The sequence below is a fragment of the Arachis stenosperma genome, chromosome 6 (assembly GCF_014773155.1).
Source record: "Arachis stenosperma cultivar V10309 chromosome 6, arast.V10309.gnm1.PFL2, whole genome shotgun sequence".
NCBI lineage: Eukaryota > Viridiplantae > Streptophyta > Magnoliopsida > Fabales > Fabaceae > Arachis > Arachis stenosperma.
The window spans coordinates 136,227,413-136,233,412 of NC_080382.1; positions in this window are offsets into that span (position 1 = coordinate 136,227,413).

Genomic DNA, 6,000 nt, shown 5'->3' on the forward strand with positions numbered 1-6,000 from the left:
TTCAAATGGACTCCGGAATGCGAGGAGGCGTTCCAAGAGTTCAAAAAGTTCTTAAGCCAACCTCCTATCTTGACCCGACCAATACCGGGAAAAGACCTCGTCCTATACCTATCCGTAGCAAACAGGGCTGTCTCGTCAGCCCTGATAAGAGAAGACGAGGTCGGACAACACCCGGTCTACTTCATCAGTAAGGTCCTACAAGGCCCTGAACTAAGGTACCACAAACTAGAAAAGTTTGCCTACTCCTTAGTGATAGCCTCTCGAAGGTTACGACCTTACTTTCAGGCTCATACAATAAGAGTCCGCACAAACCAACCCATGAAGCAAATCCTCCAAAAGACGGATGTTGCAGGAAGAATGGTTCAGTGGGCGATAGAGCTCTCCGAGTTTGATTTGAGATATGAAACTCGGACAGCAATTAAAGCCCAATGCCTCGCCGACTTCGTTGCAGAATATGCAGGAGAACAAGAGGAAAAACCGACTACATGGGAACTCTATGTAGACGGATCCTCCAACAAAACAGGGAGCGGCGCAGGCATAATATTGGTAGATGAAAAAGGAACCCAGATAGAGGTCTCCTTAAAATTTGAATTTCCAGCTTCAAACAATCAGGCAGAATATGAAGCCTTGATTGCCGGATTAAAGTTAGCAGAGGAAGTTGGTGCTACAAAGGTGACGATCTACAGCGACTCACAGGTGGTGACCTCCCAAATAAGCGGAGAATATCAGGCAAAAGACCCTAATATGAAGAGGTACTTGGAAAAAACCCTGGAGCATCTTGGACGCTTTGCAGAAACCGAGGTCAAACACATAACTCGGGATCTAAATAGCAGAGCGGATGCCCTATCCAAGTTAGCGAGTACCAAACCAGGAGGAAACAACAGAAGCCTGATTCAAGAAACCCTTCAAGAACCCTCGGTAGCAAAAACAGAAGATAAACAAGAGACCCTTGAGGTAGTCGGTTTAAACCTCGGATGGATGAATCCCTTAGTCGAATACCTGAAATTCGACATCCTCCCTAAAGAGGAAAAAGAAGCTAAAAAGATCCGAAGGGAAGCACAACACTACACTTTGGTGAGAAATGTCCTTTACAGAAGAGGGATATCAACGCCATTACTAAAGTGCGTACCGACCTCAAGAACCACCGAGGTGTTGAAGGAGGTACATAGTGGGATCTGCGGAAACCATCTAGGAGCAAGGTCACTCGCCAGGAAAGTAATCTGAACAGGATTCTATTGGCCGACCTTGCAAAAAGATGCCACAGACTTTGTGAAAAAGTGCCAGCCATGTCAGATGCATGCAAATTTCCACGTAGCTCCACCAGAAGAGCTCATCAGTATCACTTCTCCCTGGCCCTTCGCAAAATGGGGAATGGATTTGTTAGGTCCTTTTCCCCAAGCACCAGGACAAGTTAAATACTTGATTGTGGGAATAGATTACTTCACAAAGTGGATAGAAGCCGAACCACTAGCCACCATCACCGCTCAAAGGAGTCGCGGGTTCCTCTACAAAAACATCATCACAAGGTATGGAATACCTTATTCCATCACTACAGACAATGGAACTCAATTTACTGATGCTACCTTCAGAAGTCTAGTAGCCAGTCTGAAAATCAAGCATCAATTCACCTCGGTTGAACACCCACAAGCCAATGGGCAAGCCGAGGCAGCTAACAAGGTCATACTGGCAGGACTCAAGAGGAGACTCCAGGAAGCAAAGGGAGCTTGGGCAGAAGAGCTCCCTCAAGTGTTATGGGCTTATAGGACAACTCCCCAATCCGCCACGGGAGAAACACCCTTCCGACTCGTCTATGGCATGGAAGCCATGATTCCAATAGAAATCAATGAGCAAAGCCCAAGGGTAATTCTCCATGACGAGGTCGGAAACATACAGGGGCACAAAGAGGAGCTCGACCTGCTCCCCGAAGTCCGAGAAGGTGCCCAAATAAAAGAAGCGGCATTAAAACAAAGGATGACTGCCAGGTACAACAAGAAAGTCATTCGAAGAACATTTGCCCTAGACGACTTGGTCCTAATCAGAAACGACATTGGAGTCAACAAATCAGGGGAAGGAAAGCTCGCCGCAAATTGGAAGGGGCCATACAAAATCAAGGAAGTGTTAGGGAAAGGTTATTATAAAGTAACCGACCTGAATGGCACTGAGCTACCAAGGTCGTGGCATGCTTGTAATTTAAAAAGGTACTATAGTTAAAAGCGAACTCTACTCCCTGATGTACTCTTTTCCCAACTTCATGATTTTTTCCCAAAAGGGTTTTTTCTGGAGAAGGGTTTTTAACGAGGCATCATAGTAGAGACTAAGGGAACAGACTATCAAAACCCTTAGTAGCGAAAGAAGGTACCTCCCCAATCAATAAAGATCTTTTTCATTTATAATATCTCTTACAATATCCTCCTTTATTTTTCTAAGTCTTTCTACGAAACGCGCCGACTTAAGCTCGACAAAACGTGAAAATCCCATGAATCGACCTAGATGGTCGTCAGGATAAAACGACGAGGTACAAGTCGGTGTAAAGAGGTTATATGAGTTGATCATAAAAACTCGGGAATCAACCCGACTCATAAGTCGGAACGAGACCCCGAGTATGAAAACTTGGAAACACTTCGATCCATAGATCGGAGTGTAAAACCGAGTAGAAGAAAAACGCATCGCAAAAATAACCTAAAACATGAGAACTCGCTAAAACAAAAGTTGAGTATGAGGAATAACAAAAAGAGATAGGAAAACCTAAGGAGAAAGTTTCAAGGACGCATCGAAAGTCCTCAACGAAAAACAAACAATCCAAAAAGAAAGGTTTTCAAGAAAAAGCTAAGGGGAATTCAAGAAAATCAGAAAAGCATACACGCAAAAGGTAACTTAAAACCCTTATCCAAAAAAGGGACATTCACCTTCGTTTAAAAAGCCCTTATCCAAAAAAGGGCACCGAGCAGAATATTTTGTTTACGGCCTTAAAAGGCCAAAAATTGTTCACACCAACAACAATAAATGAGTTTAAAAAAAGGGGGGACCCACAGGCCGGGCCCCCATATAGCCATAAAAAATAAAAAGTCATTTCTTCAAAGGAGTAGAGGAATCACCACCGCCAGACTCAGGAGGAGCGCCACCAGGACCAGGAGAGGGAGCTGAAAAGGAAGTCGGATGAACGGCTGAAGAACTCGGAGCATCTCGGGGACGAGGAGGAGACTCAATAATCCTCTGCCCCCGAGTCTTCAAATCTGACTCGGAGACAACCTCGGGGACAGGAGGATAAACGATGGCGCCATCAATAACCACCTTGTCAGGATGTAGAGGAGAGAGATCCAAGTCGGGAGCGATAACTCTGACTTGCTCTAGGAAAATTCTCCAAGACTCCTCAGCGCCCTCAGCAATAGAGTCCTCCAACTCGGCATATGCGTTCCGAGAATTCAGCAAGTCCTTCCTCACAGCTACAATATCTTGAAACAAACTGTGGTAGCTGTCTTGGGCTGTTTTCCTCAAATTTGCCTCCAAAGTACATTGAGCCCGCAGCTTACCCTCCTCCTCCTTAAGGTGATCCCTCTCCTTCTTCAGCTTATCTCTCTCCTCCTTCAACTCCTTCTCATGTTTTTCGTAAAGAAGAATCCTCCCCTCCAACTCCTCAACCTTCGAGGATGCCCCCAAAGAGCTGAGGGGAGTCTTCTCAAAAATGTCCAGAAGTTTGCCACAAACACCCGCTGTCCTAAAACTCTCCTCGGCCATGGTGGTGAGGTGGTTTCGAACAGAAACATCATCCATACTTATAAAAGGATAGATGTTCTTTCGGACGAATGCCAGAGCATCCGCCTTAACCCCACCATCAAAAGAAGAAGAGCCAGACTCTGAAGTCTTGCGCTTCTTCTTCTCTGGCTCGGAGAGAATTTGGGCAGAAGGGGGTGGTCGAGACAAACTTGAGGAAGAAATGACAATAGGTTGAGAGGGAGTCCCAGTATTTTTAGGAGGAGGAGGAAGAGGAGGAGGAGAGATGATCGCCCTGGCACCCCCGGACCTAGCCCGGGACTTCGCCTTAGCCTCCTGGACCCTTTGGTAAGCCTCCTGAGCATTCTTCTTTGCCATATCTACAAGAAAAACAAACCAACAGTCATAAGTCGGTAATGATCAAGTCGGTAATGTTCAAAGTCGGTAGAAACAACTTGGAAATCAGGAATGCTTGCACTACCTAATTGAGTTTGAACAAAGGTCGGTGTTCCTTGAAGGATTTTCCTAGTATCCAAGTATGGGGACCTCCCCCACGCTTCTCGGAAAAACCCCACAATGGCCGCTTCCACCTCGTCCAGGTCATCTGGACCATACTTTTCACAAGGGGAGGCCGACAACCAATAAAGGGGAAAGCGAGGGGAGGAATGCTCATCCAGGAAAAAGGGGTGGTGACCCTCTACGGCTTGAACTTTGAAAAAGTAGTTTTTGAAATCATGAAAAGACTCGTCGAAAAGGGTGAAAATCCTCCGACCTTGTATGGCTCGGAAGGATACCCACTGCTGTTTGTTGTTTAGCCCACTAAAGGGCTTGGTCATATGGAAAAGAAAGAAGAAAATCCTCAAAGAGGTCGGAAAGTCCAGAGCGTGGCTAATAAACTGGTAGATCTTCAAAAAACCCCAAGAATTGGGGTGAAGTTGAGTAGGGGCAACTCTACAGTGGTGCAAAACAGATATTTCGAAATCTGAGAAAGGAAGAAAAACACCCAAACGGGTGATCATACATTCATACATAAAGAAAAAATGAGGGGCCGCCTCATTAACCCTCCCAAAACAGACCCGGTCTTCAGGACCCGGGATTGTCAGTTCATATTTTGGCTCGTCCTCCTCTGAAGTACAAAGCCGGTGATGAGTACGAAGATGAGTGATAAACTCAGCGTCGACCAGGGGTTCCTCCCCAAGGACGGTGTCATCAACCCACAAAGAAAGAACATCTACGGAAGCCATTTTTTATATATAAAGAAAAGTGGCAGAAACCTACAAAAAGAAAAAAGAAAAAGAAAAATCAAAAAACACGGCCCCTAAAGAGGAGAGATACGAAACCAGAATCTACAGGTCGACCTATCCACTCACAAAACAAAACATGCAAATGTAAAGCATAGCATGGAAAAAACAAAACTAACCTTTATCCGAAGAAAGGAAGGTTGGGAAGAACGGAAAGCTTCGAACACAAGAATGCAGCACGAGCAAAGCAAGAAAAAGTTTGAAAGATTGCAGAAACGGAAAAACGAAAGAGAGGGAAAGTATTTATAAATAGGATAAGGGGCATAATGGTAAAAACGAGGCAGTCATTAATGAGATTGCACCGTTACCAAAGCCCTCAATCCCTAAATGCTTCCCCAACGGACACGACGCTTGAATTGACGTAACTGTCAGAAACAAAAGGTCGCGAAAATCACGTCGGTTTCAAAACCTGTGAAAATCGGCTACGAACCCGAGTTGAATACTTGAACCCAAGCCTTAAAGGGATCTTGGGCTCAAGTAGGGGCACTGTTCATACCCTGGCCTAATGCTAAGGGCCCAGGTCCAACCAAAAGGCCTGATCCAATAGATTAAGCCTAGCAAAGCACCGACTTCCACTTAAGAAGTCGGTGTCAACCACGACTTAGTATGAAGAAGTCGGTTATGAGATTAGCTGGCAGATAAACACTCATTCAAATGAGTAACCGCCCCGAAAATCTCTCTAACCACTTCCCAAAGCCATATCTTAACCTCCCCAAGATAATGGGACGGTTAACACCCTAAAGATACGGCACTACACCAACGGTGGTTATTGGCTCACCACTATAAGTACACTGACACCAATCAGGTATTTCTAAGCCCAATACTCTCTAGACCTGCTCACACTCTTGCTAACTTAGGCATCGGAGTGTCTTTGCAGGTACCACCCCCCACTCCTTCACGAGCACAAGTCGGACGGAGCCTCCCGAGTTGCAGATACATCCGGAGTTCTCCTCCTTCATACGCTTGGGCCATCAAACGTCATCCATTG